This window comes from Miniopterus schreibersii (genome assembly GCF_964146895.1).
Source record: "Miniopterus schreibersii genome assembly, chromosome: 2".
In the NCBI taxonomy this organism is placed as follows: domain Eukaryota; kingdom Metazoa; phylum Chordata; class Mammalia; order Chiroptera; family Miniopteridae; genus Miniopterus; species Miniopterus schreibersii.
In genome coordinates, this window is record NC_138102.1 from 125,488,572 (window position 1) to 125,503,479 (window position 14,908).

Consider the following 14,908-nt stretch of genomic DNA (forward strand, 5'->3'; position numbering starts at 1 on the left):
ACTTAGAATTGCTGAAATGTACACAGTAAAATTGTTTGCATACACATGACTCCAGTACTTTGCTGTGCATATTTAAGTGGCATAAAGAAAAAATGGAGAGAGGAGATAGGAATTGCAAGGCCAATTGAATATCCATCAGAAAAGGAACTTAGCTGTGAAGATTTGATCCAGCTTTACAGGGGGATGGTGAATGTTTTTCTAGATGACTGAACTGCTTTTCTACACAATGTTAAAGAATTCCTATTATTAACCCATTGCATATTGATACTGAGTGCCCAGATAATAGCAAGAACAGCAGCAACAGCAACAATAATAAAAGTGGCTAACATTTATTGAACTCTAAATATGTGGCAATGAGTCTTTCAAGCCTTACACCTCTATATAGGTATTAATACAGTTCATCTTCACCATAGAGATTCATAAAATTAATATCTGCATTATGTTTGAGGAAACTGAGACACAGAAGAATTTATTTATTAATTTACTCAAGGTCACACAGCTTTTTTTTTTTTTGTAAATATATCTTTATTGATTTCAGAGAGAGGAAGGGAGAGGGAGAGAGAGAGAGAGATAGAAACATCGATGATGAGAGACTTGTCATTGATTGGCTGGCTGCCTCTTACATGCCCCCGACTGGGGATCAAGCCTGCAACCCAGGCATGTGCCCTGACTGGTAACTGAACAGCGATCTCCTGGATCCTAGACCGATGCTCAACTGCCGAGCCATGCCTGGCCGGGCAAGGTCACACGGCTTTAAGTGCAAAGCTAAGATTAGAACGTAGGCAGTATGAATTACAACCGTTTTGCTCTCTAAATGTACTTATATTACAATAGTTATTTCACTAGTACAAAAATTATGCAAAAGGTTTTTCCAATAAAGCATAATATTGAGCAGTGTCCTGAATTCACTTATCCCTTCAAGTCCCTTGACTGACTTGATACAAAAATGTGAATGGAATAATATAAATATTTAGTTATTTTGAAAGAAAGGAAATTAAGTTTGCTTGAGAGAAAGTTACCTTGTCAGCATTTTGTAGAGATACACATAACCTCCAGAGGACTGTGATGTGCAGAAATATTCTGCCTTTGGCTTTAAAAAATAGGATTTTCAACTGGACGTTCGAACACATTAAATGCATGTTTCTCAGATTTGATGTTATTTGTTAATGATGAAACAAAGATACTGGTAGAAAAGACATTCTTGTATGAATTATCAGAGGTAAGAAACCTAAAATCACATATCTGACTGGATTCAAATTATAACATAAACTGAAAGCATCTCTTGAGGTGAACAAAAATTTTTTACTAAAGTTAATGAATGTGATGCCAATGTTGAAAGAACTGGAATAATATCACTTTCCATGGCTGGATCGGTTGTGCAGTTAATAATGCGGAAATGCATCCCTTAACGCTTCCCCACTGACACGTGGCCCAGCTGTGCCACAGCCAATTCATTTACTCGATCCTGATTGGGTCTAAGTGCTAAACCTATAATCGAAGGGAAACAAAAAATAATAAAAATAAAATATTGATAATATTGCCAGTGACCCCACACTAATTTTTTTCCTTAAGGAAAAAAATGCTCTGTAGCATTGTTGCATTGTTTGTTTTTTCATCTTTAAAGGACAGACATGTTGAAATAGAACTTCCATGGAAGCAAAGACATGAGAACAAAGCAAGAGAACAAATGAAAGGGTGACACAGAGAGAGCTGTGCTCAGTAACTAACACTGTCAATCAACATGGACTTGTTACTCTAACGAATTCTCAAGTGTCATTAAGAGAAACAAGTGTCTGTTTTTTCAGAATGTGAAATGAATTAATTCCTTACTAACCAAGAGACCTCTGACAACTCTCACTTTTGGCTCTATCATGATCATGTACCTCCATGTCAGAATAAGGTGTATTTACACTTTGGGCAATGCAGATACATGTAATGAGCCTCTTTTAAGGCAAGGCAGAGTCCATATTCATATACATTCTTTTGTGATTTCTGACCCTATTAGTCATTTTTAAGTAGAAGAGGCACAGGCACATTGTAACAAAAGGCTATGAGTTTTGCTGTCAGAGAAACTGGAATTTCTCTGTGTACTGAGCTAGTTATATAACCATGGGCTTAAATTTACTCGACCAAAAAATGATGGTAACATTATCTATCTCATGGGTTGATATTGTGAAGACTGGATGACATTCATACCTGACAGCTGTACATACTCAACATTGCTTTTTTGTGTATTCACAGCTTACTTTTACCATTAAAAGACTTGGAAATTACAAAATCAATGATGATCTAATCATCAAATACAAATATAGAGTTTGTTATTGTCTCTATGGAATATTTTAGCTCTTTATTCTAACATCTTTTGAATGTTTAGAAATTCAGTACTATTGTTTCCACTGACCTAAGAGGGCAATGCACCCAGCAGAGCTCCTCATTCTAAAACAAAAGCACATAGACTAGCACATATTTAAACAAATCTTGAGTGTAAGAAATGGCAATTAATGTAATCTTGCTTTGTATCTAGAGAACTTGGAATTTAAGTACATAAGTGAGGCCACACTCCCTTAATAAATGTTAAGGTTTTGGCTGCTTTTCCCTAGACAATTCTATGGTAAAATTTTTCCTTCCTGCTGCTTCACTGAGAATGCCACAGTCATGATTTCTCCTAAAAAGTGTTTGAGCATTCGTTCATATAGATTTCTTGTTGTCCTCAGATTTCTGACATATTCAAGAGAACTGATGCTGTAGCATTTCTAGCTTATCATCTGTGTTTGGATGTGATCAATGTTTCCTTGCAATTCTACAGCCTCGCCTTGTCTTCTCTTTTGAAGATTATTTTCACTGAAACTAGAATTCAAGTGTAAGAGGTATTTTCTTTCAAACTTCAACAATGTAATCCTACTGACTTCTAGCTTTCATCATTTATTTGACAAATCAGTTGTCAGTGTTACTTTTGCTCCTTTGAAAGTAATGTCTCTTTTTTCCTCTGGCTCCTCACAAGATTTTCTCTTTTTCTTTTTGGCAGTATTATGATCATGTGCCTAGGAGTAATTTTCTCCTTTTTCTGTTTTTCATGCTACAGATAGTTTACAGGTCCTCTTGAATCCTAAGGTTCATATCTTTCAACATTTTGGGGCAGTTTTTAGACACCTAACTTCAAATATTGCATCTGCCCTGTTTTTTCTCACCCTTTCTTCCAGGATTCTTTTCACTGTGAGATGAAGAATATACATTTTAATTACTTCCTATATGACTCAGACTATTTAATGTATGCATTTATATATTTTTTCAGATATAGCACATGTATTGCTATCTTTCATTGTACCAAACCAGCTTTATCCTATATGGAGTTTCTCTTTAATAATTTTAGTTACTGTATTGTTCAAGTCTAGAATTTCCATTTGATTTTTTAGATTTGAGTTTTCTTCATCTTTCAGTCCTCCATTTATTTATCTAGCTTCTTAGATATATTAATCATAGTTGTTTTAAAGCACTCGTCTGCTCACTTTTTCATCAGGATTAATTTAGGCTCTGTTTTTATTGCCATACGGCTACACACCACTGTCTCTATGCAGTGCACGTCATTGGTATTAAAATGAAAACGTAAAGCCCCTTAAAATATTATCTTTCCTTCAGAGAGTGTTCCCTCTATCCTAACCTGTAGTGTGGGCTCATTTCTTTAATTCAATCTAAAACTAAAATAAGATAAACCCTGGTAGAAGTTTTGAAAATTTTTTCATCTGCTTGATTTGCTTACTACTTTGCTTTAGGGCTTCTACACTTATCTTCTATCCTTCTATTTGAAAGTTATAAAAGTTATATTTTTTGGATCAATTTGAGTTCTTTCATTACAGGGCTCAAAACTCAATTCTGACTAACTTAAAAATATGGAATTTCTCCGAGGCTCATGCACAGATGAAGGATCAGGCTTGCAGTAAAGGATAGGCAATGTCCCATAGATTAAGGTAGGGCCAGGTAGATGAATATTAGCAAAAACTTAACCATCTTATTCAGGTGTCTTGCCATGAATCAACTAAAATACAGTTTCTTATTTTTTCATTTTTATTTCCTTTGTACAAGTTAAACAATTTATTGTATATTTTTAAAGTCCAGTTATATTAGATGGGAATCTGTCAACAGCAACTTTGGTAGGAAAATGTAGAACCTCTGAGAATATATATGAAAGACACATAAATTTGGTTTCTGATTGACTAAGAAAAAGTTCATTATAACTAAGTAAAAGGGGAAAAACACAAAAATAAACATTTTCTGTTATTGTCTCATTTATATAAATATTTTAGTACATGCAGAATGATTGTATATTCAGTGTATTAAAAAAGAAAATGAAAAACCTATTACTATGTGAAGCCAAGATACGTTCCCAGCATGGATAGTTATTTTTAATATTTCTAGATGGCTCACTAGGATCCAGAATATTATAGCTCTGGTGCATGTGAAAAGTTTTATCTGTAGGGTAAGATATAGTGATTTCAAAAGATGTATATAGTTCTTTGTACGATAGGTTTAAGTTAATCAACTTGAAAAACTAATAATGTAAATATGTCATGTTAATATTTAGTAATATAAGGAAACATTCACTTTTTGCAATACGAATCATGGAGTGTTACTGCTGGAAGAGACATTAGAAATCAAATAACCCTAACATATCATTCTACATTAATTATTCTGCATAAAAGTACTGAGTCAGTGTGGACTGTGTGTGGAATTGATTCACTTCTGGTTTTACAAATTCTGAAATTGTTGGGCTTTAGGTCAAAGAAGATGATTCTATTTATTTAATTAGATGATTTCTCATTTAGTAAAATAAATAGTATAATTCTTTTTAACAGGCCCGATATGTGAATTTTCTTTTTTTGTAAGGCTTTAGAGGTCTATAGAGAAAACAGTTGAACATTGCCATTAGAAGTTTGTGTTCTCACAGTAGTATTCATTGATACCCATACCATTGTTGCCTGATATGACCAACAAAAAGCATTAAATTAGTTTAAATAATATGAGCTTTTACATAAAAAAATGATAATGATACACATTATTAAATGATAAAACTGAATAACCAGTATGCACCATCACCAAATTTAAAGAACTTCTCTGCTGGCAGAGTTATTAGACTTCATCACAAGAATAACCCTAAGAACAACACAGAACATCAGGATATTTGTCTGAGATCACACAGCTTGTTCAATGGCAAGTATAGGAAAGGCATTGTCATCTCCAAGCACTGTGCTTTTTTCCAAATATTTTTCTCATAGAAGAGATGCTTCTCAGCAAGAAACATACATCATTTCTTCCTATTATTGGTATGTTCAAAAAAAGCCCTTTATTTCTGTCTTTGAAGAGTTTAAAATCCAGCTGGAAGATGGCATATAAATGTGAATTATGTTAAAATTATTAAAGGTAACATCATAAGTGCAAATCAACAGAGTAAAAAGTGATGATACAAGAAATGTCAAATTACACAGTTAATCAAGTACTTTGTGGAGAAGGCAAATTTCAGATCAGGTTTTGAAGATGATGAAGATAAATGAGTGGAGATATTAAGAAAAAAATCATGATAAAAATCACAAAAGGGAGGAATGTGTGAGCATCACTAAGAGCTTAGTAAAATTATTTCAGAGATGAAGATAGGCAAGTGGTGGTAAAGTAGCCATTAGAGATCCAGAAAGCTGTTCAGAAGATCTTATGCTTGATAGAATAGGAAATACTAAAGCCAAGCTACAGTTTCTATAGGACAAACATTAGACAATGAAAGTGGATCTGAAAAGAGTATCTTAGTAATAATAGATAGTACAATTTTTAAAAACCTAACATTTGTATAGCAAATAGTATTTTTAACTGAATTTTCTCGTTACCCTTGACAACGGTTATTTTGTGGCACTGAGTGCTAATTGTTCTACGGCATTGATTTTCACCTTTAATAATGGAACACCCAAGCTTTAGTTACAGCATGATATAATTCTTAGCAGCTTTGGTCCCTTCTGGTGTAGATGCATCCATGTATGCACTTGGGTCAGTGGTATATGCAAGGAAATTATGTGAACAAGTTTTGCATCATCACCTTAAACATAAAGCCACCAAGCCTGAATTTGCTCACTCACTTTCTTCTGGGCTGGAAGGCGGGTACGGATGCCAGCCAACAATGATGCTGCAATCAAGGACAGAGCTCTTAGAGATGACAGAGCAAGATGAAAGGAACCTGGGTCCCTAAATGTCTTCTTGGAGCAGATAATTTCCACCCGCCCTGGAAAACTTACCTCTGGAGCGTTTCCTAGGAGGTAAACTCCCATGTCATTCAAGCCACTAAATGTGGGTCTTTTGTTAAACTAGCATAGCCTGAATACTAATACAGGAACTGGTACCTGAAAGCGGGGCTTTGCAGCCAAAAAAATAAATAAATAAAAAATACGTGGCACTGTCTTAGTATGTGGACAGAGGACAGAAGTAAAGATATACTGTATGATGTGTAGCTTGTGACACTTGTCCTGAGGAAAAATATTTGGTGAACTATAACATGTAACAATTGGGAGTTAAAACAAATGCCTTTGAACTTGTAGCTATAGGGGAAGGGAATGGAAAATCACAGAATTCTGACTCCTGCCACTTTTGGCAAAATTCTATGCAAAAGAGAGAAACCCAAGCAAGCATCTGCCAATGCGCAAGCAGAATCAGGAGCCGGGCCTCTCTGCCTGTGGCCTGTAATCTCAATTACTGATAATTAGGAGATGCAGAGAGATGGAAAAGTCAATGTCTCTGTATCCTAAATAGGAAGAGATAATATTGTTACTCAAGAGCATTGCCTAGTCAGACACAGTAGGTCCAGATTCAAATATAAGATTGAGGGTACATCCTCCTAATCAAACCCATGGTTTCACTTGGTAACCACCCTTGAATTGAGAGAGAGATGGCAAAAGTAAAGGTGCTGACAATGGGTTGCCCAATGTAATGTTATTAATTCTCTCATGAAAACAGAATGAGTAGATAAATGGGGGAGTGAGAGAAGATATTTTTATGAGCACTGGTGTTCTGCAAAGACAATGGAGTGCTCCTAGATAACTTTTTTATTAAAGAACTTAATAAGCTGATGAACAGAATAGATTCAATGACATGAAAGCATAGATGAGACTGACAAATGTCAGAGGGATGGAGGAGGGCGGGTGGGTGGAGGGGGAGAGAGTAACCAAAGAATTTATGTGCATATATGCACAGCCCAAGGACAAGGACAATGGTGGGGAGAGGGACTGGGGAGAGGGATGGGATGGGGTGGAACGGGTCATTGGGGAGAAAAAGGGACATTTGTAATATTTTAAACAAAAATAAAATTTAAAAATTTTAAAAAAAGCCTATAACCAGAGAGAGATACTAGAGAATACACATAGATTTTTTGTTTGCTTTTTTGGTTCCAAAAATTGTACTTTATTGTTTGAACCTTATTTTGCGACTTGTGCTCTAGAAACTGTCTTCATCCTAACAATGTGAAATGTTTGGTCCAATGTACAACTTTGACCTCACCTAACATTTAATAAATTAGTTCTCTGCTGATAGGCTGCTAAAACTTTTATTTATTTTTTATTTTATTTTATTTTATTTTAATTTATTTAAAATATATCTTTATTGATTTCAGAGAGGAAGGGAGTGGGGGAAAGAGAGATAGAAACATCAATGATGACAGAGCCATTGATCCCTCCTGCACGCCCCAGGCTGGAGACTGAGCCCGCAACCAGGGCATGTGCCCTGACCGGGAATCGAACCCTGATCGCCTGGATCCTAGGTCGACGCTCAACCGCTGAGCCACGCCCGGCCGGGCTAAAATTTTTATTTTTAAAAAAACAATTCCAGTTGGTTATTATGCACACTAAAACTTAAAAACAACAATTTCCTTTTATTAAAATAAGTTATTGAATGTGAAAAGTATGTTGTTTTATTTTTCTTTTTATGACAATAAGCACAGTATCAATGAAAGCAGATACTAACTGCACACATTTGATGATGAGATTTAAAATAAAAAAATAACATTTAAAAATTTCTATCACTAACACAGGCTTCTGACTATTAATCTAGAGATGATCAAATAACAGTATGACTATATCTACATTTTCATCAGTTAACTAAACAAAATCACTTTCAATTCTGTCTTATTATAGAAGAAAAAATGTTCCTACTTGTTTAAAATATAAATATTTTGGAAAAAAAATAACAGTTTCTAAATTTTGATGAGAAATACCAGTGAGAGAGAAAAAGAGAATTTGTACAGCCCTTTCCTAGGAAAAGAGCAATCTAGTCACCAAGTTAATAGCAAGAGATCTGTATACTTACAAATGAGTCTTTCAAAAATCCTTAACCTCTTTTTTTCCTTAAGCTTTAAATAATGACATGAAAGCCACTATGACTTTAGTAAATGTTGACTTATGAACCATTTTTGTTAAAAGGGAACTTATATTTGAACTCAAGTAACATTTTATACCAAAAAATAGTTAAGTTACAAAAGAACATAGATATAAAATATGTATTTGAAAAATCAATATTAGGTGTATTAAAAGCAAAAATAATCTTTGCTGTTAACACTGTAGACATCTTTCATGAGAATTTTTGTCTAAGCTAATTTTCAATTGGATTAACATATCTTTGAGTAATATATCTATTAACCTGTACAGTTAACTCATGAATTAAATCAAATATTACTTGAGGTAAAATATAACTTTTTTATAAATAAGACTGTATCATATTACAATTGAATATTAAAATGTCATTCAGGTCATTTCCTAGGTAAAATAAAATATGGTAGCTATATTATATGCTTAATGGATCTACCAAGAGAATGACCACATATCTTAAGTCAATTCTGCATCCTCAGTTTTGGTATAATTGCCATGCTTGTCCCACAGGTCATTTAAAAACTATTATTATATTGTTAATATATTCCCCATCATAACCAAATTAAATAAAGCATTTAACACATTTTACCTTTATAAAGAATTAGCTGTAATTTTTATCCAAATAACCACATATTTTAAATATATATTTATATTAATCTCATAGCAACTCTACTAATAAATTTGACCTGGAAGATGACACCATCCAACTCCTTTTAAGGCTTCTTTGAGCTATTTCTTCTCATTACAAGATCTCAACACCCAAAGTACACAAAGGGTTAGCCTTAAAGAGAGGAAAGTATCTTAAGCCAACCTTGTGAGGACATAGAGGAGTTCCTTTATAAGCAAATACATAATCAACTATTGCCAGTTGACAATGTTTGTTTCTATGGAAACAACAGTAGGAGATGATGTTAATGACTTTCCTTTCTTCTTGAAAAACTGCAGGAGAAATCACAGTGTTACAGCAATTACCAAGAAAACAGTGGGGGAGAGACAGAGGAAAGAGAGGGAGCTAAATTTAAGTTAAATAAGTGAATAGATATATTAAAAAAGGATAAATAAAATGAATATAATGTAACATTTAAAATATATAGATTTATTCTTGAAGAAAAGAAAAAATGACTGAAGCTGAACTGGTCAGAACCTGAAATTGATCAAAACAACATCTCTTAGTTTTTAGTATGTATCCAAATCTGATATCATCCTGAAGTTTGTACATATTTATAAAATTAAAAACTTAATGGCATGTTGTAGAAACAAGCTTACCAACTGTGGCACAGAGCTGTTCACCTCTGAAGTGATATTAATTTCAGAGCCTTTACCCATTTTATAAATCTGTTGAAGCAATTTTCTTTGGATCTCAACATCTAAAGCAATATATTATGTAGTTTTATCAAACATGAATACATATGCCTTTAAGTTTAATTCGTTTCTAGGATAACTGTTATCCAAGTTCACAAGGACTTTTTATTGTTGCTACACTATGATAAAAATTCACAAATTATGAAGACCTTGCAAAATGTCTACAATCTTCAGAAATCATTGCACAAATAATAATTTTAAAATAAAACATTTTAAAACCATGATACACTCTTAAGACTTCAAAAAGTTATCTTAAATAAATTTTTCAAAACAAAATAAATAAATTTTTAAGTATCTAAATATTACAATGTCATGTGAAATTGTCAATGCCTTTCTAATGTGGGTATTGCTATATTCAAGATAACAAGATGGTCCCCAAGAAATCTGACTGGCTTCACTGACTTATGTTCACAATTTTAGTTTAATAGGAACTTCTCTGATCACTCACAGTTGTACTTTTATTAATAGAGTGTGCTTGCTCTTGGTGTGAAATTACTAACCCTAGTGACATACCTTGTTTGAACTAGGGGCAAAATAGCTTCTATACCGGTTCCTTGACTTATTTCTTGGACCACCTAGGAGAATTTTTTCTAGCCCAATGTAATTTATCAACCACGTCATAGATCTGAAGATTTGCCCATCTCAAGCTTGACATGGAGTACAAAGAAAGCCGAGAGACATATGAAAAATCCATTAACCAGTTCTTTAAAAAACATATGCATTGTGGTTCCTGAAGTTTGTTTCACTTATCAACATCAAAAAACCCTGTAATTCTCAGCACTTAGCCATGATCTTAGTGTAATGTTATTAGTTTCCCAGTGTTGTAAGCCAGTAAGATATCTGAGGTCACATAGTAATAATCATTATCATTCTACTATATACGCCATTTAAATCGTTAAGTATACAAGTATCTTTAATTATTTAAGATGTAATAATACATATTTCAACTTAACATGTAATTGTGGCTCTTTGGTGTTTACTTAATATGAGGACAATTTCAACCCTGAATTATTTTCTTTAACATTATTTCACCTTGTTGAAGGATTTTCTTTGGCCAAAGCATTGAACTTCTATACCAACTTTTTTTTTCAACAAGCACTATAGTAACGTTAGAAGTAAAACATTTGTTTTCAAACCCTGCAATTGTGTGAGAAAACCATTCCTAGAAGTAGACACAAAATGTGAACCAAGATAACCATTAACAATAAAAACAAAAAAGGGTGAAATGATTTAAATCTAGAAATTATAACAAAACAAAACATTGTTCTTTTGGTACCAATAAGAAATTTGGTTCTTGAAAGGTACCTAGGTATTTTGTCTCTCTCTCTCTTGCTCAATCCCTTCACCCACCCCCTAACTCTTCCCTCCCACCCCCCACCCCTCACTACACCAGAACTGTCCGCCTGCTCTCTGAGTCTGTCTCTATTTTACTTGGTAGCACAATTTGTTCATTAAATTCCATTAAATTTGTATGAGTGAATTCATATGGACAACAGGGTGGGAGGTTGGGGCAGGGAGGTGGAGGTGAAAGAGGGCATATAATGCATAAATTGTGTTTGAAAAAAATAAAATGGGGGGGGGAGAAAGGTACCTAGGTAATCCTGTTTACTGACAGCAAATATAACATAGTTAAAATTTTATTCTTCTGACAGATAGCTTGAGAGAATTATCTATATGTATGTTGGGAAAGCAACCTTCATAAAACTGAGGTACAAAATTCACTAGGTTATTTTTAGTTAACTCACCTGGGTAATTTCTCAGTTTTATTTTTCTGAGAGCATGACTATCACAAACTGAGGCACACTTATCATAGATCGTCCAAATATTTACTTGCAGTTTATGTATTTCAAGAAATGCAAGAAATATTAATTCTAAATCATACAAATTAAGCACATTTGTATTACTAGACTGTGGCTTATGAGGCAGTTGAAGCACTGGCATGTGCTATATTTCCATCATTTGTATTGCCAAACAGATTTCAGTGATATGGACAGGCACACATGAGCTCCATGTAGAAGAGTTGTATGAGAGAGTCAGAAGAGGATTTCACAACTTATTGAACAGGTATATTCAGAGCAATAATACCTGTCTCATTTCTTTCCACAGGTCTATATTTAAAGAAAGCTTGAAGAGAATGGAAAATGACCTTATCAGTATTCACAGCATGCCATCCCTAATGTCCATTCAGCCCAGAGCAAGAGTGAAAACGGAGGCTCACAGGTTGTAAGTGTACATGTTAAAAAATTATAAATTGAGCTGAAAAACTGTTACATAAAAATTGTTCTATCTTTCTGCTTTGGTACATATACCATTTTAATTTTAATGCTCCAGAGGACCTTTTTTGTTTGTTTTGTTTTTAAGAATTTTTTATTGATCTTTTTCTTAGAGAAAGAGAGAAAAACATCCATGTGAGAGTGAAACATGATCAGTAGGATCCGGCACACCCGCTACTGGGGATCGAGCCCACAACCCAGACATGTGCCCTGACCAGAAATCAAATCATCAGCCTTTCAGTGTAAGGGATGGTGCCCAATCAACTGAGCCACACAGGCCAGGGCTGGAAGACCAGGTTTGCATTTAGAATTATCAGTCTCCTTAGGGTTCTGTGCCAGAATCTGGGCTTCCAGAAAGATGCAACTCTGGGTTTCTATCCTCACTATGTTCCACCTTCATTATCTTTTCTTTCCCGTCACTAGCTCCCTCCCTTTCCTTCACCATGAATAGTCTCATGATCATGCATTGGACACTCTTGATCTCAGATGCACTCTTCATCTACATCCTCTGCAAATAGCTACAGGCCAACTCTTGGATTTAGAGGTGTGCAAATTAGTAAATGTTTCACCTTTGCAAGTTTAGATGCAAGATTAAGACCTGTGTTGGTCCTAAATCAGATTCATGGCTGTTAGGGCAGGAAATTCTGGGATTTTAATACCAAAAATGCAGTCTAAGAGTAAGAAAGCATATTCTAAATGGGCATGAGCTATTGTCCCTGCAAACACCTTACCCCATGGAGAGACCCATAATTAGAGCAGGCCAGGATAGGACCCAATAAAATGAAAGTTCAGAGCCCCTTGCCCTGGTTCAAGGCAGAAATGTTACATGGGATGCTTATCTGCTTAAAGCATTCCTTCAGGATATGTATGGGAAACATATTTGCCAAGGACACATCGGATAAGGGTTAATATCCAAAATACACAAGGAACTCGTACAACTTAACAAAAGGAAGACAAACAATCCAATTTAAAAATGGACAAAGGACCTAAATAAACACTTCTCCAAAGAGGACATACAAATGGCTAAGAGGCATATGAAAAAAAGCTCAAAGTCGCTAATCATCAGAGAGATGCAAATTAAAACCACAATGAGGTATCATTTCACACCTGTCAGGATAACTACTATTAAAAATCAACGAACGACAAGTGCTGGCGAGAGTGTGGAGAAAGGGGAGCCCTAGTACACTGCCAGTGGGAATGCAGTCTGGTGCAGCCACTATGGAAAGCAGTATGGAGTTTCCTCAAAAGATTAAAAATTGGCCTGCCATTTGACCCAATGATCCCATTCCTAGGAATATTTCTTAAGGAACCTGAAACACCAATCACAAAGATGGTGTTTGTTCATAGCAGCACAATTTACAATAGCTAAGATCTGGAAACAGCCCAAGTGCCCATCAGTAGATGAGTGGATAAAAAAAGCTGTGGGACATTTACACCATGGAATACTATGCAGCTGTGAAAAGGAAGGATCTTTTGGCCTTTGGCACAGCATGGAGGGAACTAGAAAGTATTATGCCAAGTGAAAAAAGCCAGTCAGAGAAAGACAAGTACCACATGATCTCACTCATATGTGAAATGTGATAAACAAAATAAACTGATGAACAAAATGGATCGAGAGACATAGAAGCATGGAACAAACAGGGATCTCAGAGGGAAGATGGGGAGTGGGGAGTGGATGAGGAGAGATTAATCAAAGAACTTATATGTTTATTAAGCATAACCCATGGACACAAGACATTGGTCGGGGAAAGCCTGGGGGTGGGATGGATGTGGGGTGGAGGGGATCAATTCAATGGGGATAAAAAGGGGACATCTGTAATATTTTCAACAATAAAGATAGAGAGAAGGGAGAGGGAGAGAGAGATAGAAACATAAATGATGAGAGAGTCATTGATCGGCTGTCTCTTGCATTTATTGAGCCCGGTGGGGCGTGGCTCAGTGGTTGAGCGTAGACCTAGGATCCAGGCAATCGGGGTTCGATTCCTGGTCAGGGCACATGCCCGGGTTGCGGGCTTGATCAATGACTATCTCATCATTGATGTTTCTATCTCTCTCTCTCCCTCTCTCCTTTCCTCTCTCTGAAATCAATAAAGATATATTTAAAATAATAATAATAATAATAATTTATTGATTTATTTTAGAGAGAGAGAGAGAGAGAAACATCAATTTCTTGTTCTACTTATTTATGCATTCATTTTCTGATTCTTGTATATGCCCTGACCAGGGATCAAACCCACAACCATGGTGTATCTGGATGACTCTCTAACCAACTGAACTGCCTATCCAGAGTGTATTTTAATCTTAACTCCACTGTTTATTAGTTCTCAGATAGTCACTATTTTCTAAACAGATTATCCTGGCTTCCATGTGTACCTAAAAATACGAGAAGTAAAGGATATAGCCCAATCCACTGATATACTGGTAAATGGTTAAAATGCTATGGATTGGGGTGAAGGGATATGGCTCTACTCTTTGGAATTTTCATGGTATAAATACTCTCAACATAGCCCATTTTAAGCTACCAACATGCTGCCAATGATCTGGAAAATTCTTGAAAATTTAACAATCAGCTCTCCTGATCAGTATGTCATTTCTGCGACACTGCACCACTAGCTCAAGCCTCTCATAATGCAGATGATTTCACCAGTAATGCTAAAATATGTTCTAATAAAATATTCCTCACTTGTGGATTACCAAAAAATATATATGAGAAAATACTTTCTAATGTGTATTATATACAAATCTTATTTGCCAATGACATTTATTAATAATTACATAAATGAGCTATGTGGCTTCTTACACTAGCTCGTTCCAAAAATAAAATTTTAAAAACAATACATGAACTCATATGTATTCTATGAATTTTAAACAACAATTTAATCT